The 3,367-nt window shown below is 42.4% G+C and overlaps 1 long non-coding RNA gene across 1 annotated transcript; it reads right to left on the bottom strand.

The window, feature by feature from the left end:
* Window positions 1-617: 617 nt before the first annotated feature.
* Window positions 618-2,415, bottom strand: LOC109271750 (uncharacterized). Its single transcript, XR_002082097.2, has 2 exons — window positions 1,505-2,415; window positions 618-909 (listed from the first exon to the last, which is right to left on the bottom strand). It is a non-coding gene; the product is annotated as an uncharacterized LOC109271750 (long non-coding RNA).
* Between the last annotated feature and the right edge of the window lie 952 nt (window positions 2,416-3,367).

The following is a 3,367-nucleotide window of genomic DNA, read 5'->3' as shown; positions in this document are numbered from 1 at the left end:
GAGCTATTGATAAAGCTGGTATTTATAGCTCTATCAAGGATTTTATATTGTTTACATCTGGATTGCAGACTCAAAGCCCACTAACCTATTCCAACTTATTAATGCTGTTTCCTTGTTCAGTGTCAACTACACATGAGACAAAGATGATCTGAGTGGGTCACTTGGGTCAAGATTTAAAATACAGCTACTTAAAATAAAGGCTTCCCAAGCTAGACTGTATGTTTTGATATAAACTGCATCTGAATTGGTATCACTGAGGATGTATCTTTGTTATTCATCTACAAACACAAATACTTATGAATGATATCAGATAGTGCCTGGGCATATAAATTGTCCACTCACCTGTTGAATTTCTGATTCTAAAAACTTTGGAAGAGTTTTCCCCAAAACGCCTCCTTTAGATTCTATGGTTGAGAGAAACAAAATCAAACAGGAAGCATGGACAATTGTCTTTGAGCATATCAGTCCACTCTCTCTACACTACCCCCTCACCTCCACCAGGTCTTAGTTTCCCCTTCCTTTAGTGAGGTCTTCAGTTTCATCCAGTCACTTACTGACTTACTCACTTATTTGTCTTATTAGCTACCTATTGCTGTGTAAGAAATTATCCCCAAGACTTAGTGGCTTAAAACTACACACATTTGTTATCTCTTAGTTTCTGAGGGTTAGGAGTTGAGGCATGCTTAGCTAAGTACTCAGCTTCAGGGTCTCTCACAAGGCTGTAATCAAGGTGTTGGCCAGGGCAGGGATCTCATCTGAAGGTTGACTGGGTGAAGCATCCATTCCCAGACTCATGTGGTTGTTGCCAGGATTCAATTCCTTGAGCTTTTCCAACATGTGAGCTTGCTTCATCAAAGCATATAAGGTGAGAAGGTGATCAGCAAGATGGAAGTTGCAGTCTTATGTAACCTAATAATGGAAATGACATACCCTCAACGTTGCTGAATTCTATTGGTTAGAAGCAAGTTACTCCAGGTAACGTAGGCTGTGAATACTAGCAGGTGGGGAAAATTGGGGACATTTTAAAAGTTGCCAATCACATTTATGAAGAATTTTTTGAGCACCTCTTAGGTGCCTGACACTGTGCTAGGTGCAGAGAATACAGTGGAGAACTTCCTTCTCTCATCAGAACTCATAACCTATCAAGGGCACTGCGTGGCTCAGTTGGTTGAGCATCTGACTTCTGCTCAGGTCATGACTTATGGTTCCTGGGTTCAAGCCCCATGTCAGGCTTTGCACTGATTGTTTTGGATTCTCTGTCTTCCCCTCTCTGTGTCCCTCCTCCTCTGGCACACCTTTTCTCTCAAAAATAAATAAACGTTAAAAAAAATTAGAACTCACAATCTATCTGGGGGAAAAGGAGCAGTCCTTGAATAGATTATTGCAATTGTGATAAGCCCACTAAATTAGAAATACAGGAAACAAAGGAGCCGTCCTGGTCTAGGCTGAGGGAGATAGGATGTCAGAAAGGGACATTTCAATGGAAACTCAAAGAAGGACTCACCCAGAAAAGGAGGAAGAACATTTCCCAGGCAGAGGGAACGGCCTTTGCAAAGATCTTCAGGCAAGATTTGAGGAAGAGTAGCTGGAATATAGAGACAGAGACAGTGGGAAGAGTAAGAGGAGGAAGTAGGGTCTTGTCTGCTATATTCAGGAGGTTGGTTCATAGTCAATGACCAAAGGAAAGCCCTTGAGAAGTGATTCGTAAGATCTCTTTGGCCACCTTTCTCCTTCTTCTGCAGGTCTCCTCTCTACTGGCCTAGGGTCAGTCTTGTGGCTACGACCATGCTCCGTGACACTACTAAGTGGCCTGACTCTCCTTTATCCTGTAACAATATCCTGCTAAGATTGTATCATATAGTCCCAAAGGCTCTTCTTCTTTCCACCTCCAGGATTTTTCTGGCAATTTTCAAACAAAACCATGGTAAACTCTTATTATATAAAACAGACAAAAGCAGAACCACTCGGATCAAAGATAGTTATAGGAGGAGGAAGGACACTTGGGAATGCTCTCCCTCACATCTCCATGGGGGGTCCCCAAGACACCTGTCTGGAGTTCCAGGACTCCAGTTTTGGAAACATGCACCTGGGCCCCAACTTTGTCAACTATTATTCCCAAGGACCCTTTCTGTCAATAAATTTTTATTGGAATCCTTGCAACATGTTAGACATGTAGTAGGCACGTAGAACAGAAGGGGATTAAGACAGCTCTTCCCTCTATACCTCAAATTGTCTGTACACTTATAGAAGGAGGATCTGAGCAGAGAACACTCTTTGTATCCTATCTCAGCGTGTTTCCTCCCTACCAAGGCTCTGCACAGAAAATGCGGCAGCAGCCTTTGACCTCCAATCTGATTTCAGAGTCTTAGACTTGAGTCAGCCATCAGGTCTAGCATGTTCTGTTGGTCTCTGGGATCCTGCCCAATATGCCTCAACAATCCCGAATTCTAGGGTGAGATGGCTTCCATTTGCTGGTTGATTACCAGGGATTTGACTAATCCTTCATAATTAACAACTAAAAGCTCATACCAGTCCTGAAACAGTAAATTCAAAAAATTCAAAGTCTTAAAACAGTAAAAGGTGCAATGGTAGGCCAAGGCTATGGAACATCAGAACAACAAGCCCGGATGTTGGGTTGTGCAAGCCAAGCAGTCTGTTGTTTAATTGTTTTATCTCTGCGTGACTCATTTGGCATGTTTTAGCTTAGACTCAGGCCAGGTTTTAATAAAAACAGCAAAAGGATCCAGCTCAACTTTCTCCTCCTCCAGAAGATCTTCCCTCCAAACAAAAAGTAAGCTCTATCTCTGTCCTACAAACTGAGATCACCTCTTGATTTTCTGACCTATTGCAGAATACTGGAACAGTATTTTGGGATACCTACACTTCTTAAAATGTTTTATTAAAATTTTTATTAAAATTTTTCTTCTCAAGTGATGTGCTTTACCTGAGTAAATCTTAAACTCCTTCCAGGCTCAGGGAATGCTTTACTCATGTTGGTATTTATGGTCCTTTCCCACCTCCAGTCGACTTAGCACTGTGTCATACAAATAGGCACTCTATAAATATTTGTATGTGAATGAATAACCATGGGCCACCCCATGTATTATACAGCTAGTCTCATTGACTTGAAGGTGACCTAGCTGGGGCATTTGTGAGGGACACGAGTTCTGGAGGCAGTCTGGGTGGGCAGCATATGGTTCACAGCTGGCAGGCAACATTCACAGACCCCTGGCCAAGTATGTGTGAAAGTCAACATCTTTATGCCTTGGGGGAAAAGGTCACTGATTAAACCTGCACGGAGGGTGATTATCATTTACTTAACCCCAACCTGGACTACATATCACCAGGCTTCACTTGCACCCTTACC

This window comes from Panthera pardus, unplaced genomic scaffold (assembly GCF_024362965.1).
Source record: "Panthera pardus isolate Hobbes unplaced genomic scaffold, ASM2436296v1 HiC_scaffold_17, whole genome shotgun sequence".
In the NCBI taxonomy this organism is placed as follows: domain Eukaryota; kingdom Metazoa; phylum Chordata; class Mammalia; order Carnivora; family Felidae; genus Panthera; species Panthera pardus.
The sequence above is the reverse complement of the archived record's forward strand: the minus strand, read 5'-3'. Positions and strand labels throughout refer to the sequence as shown.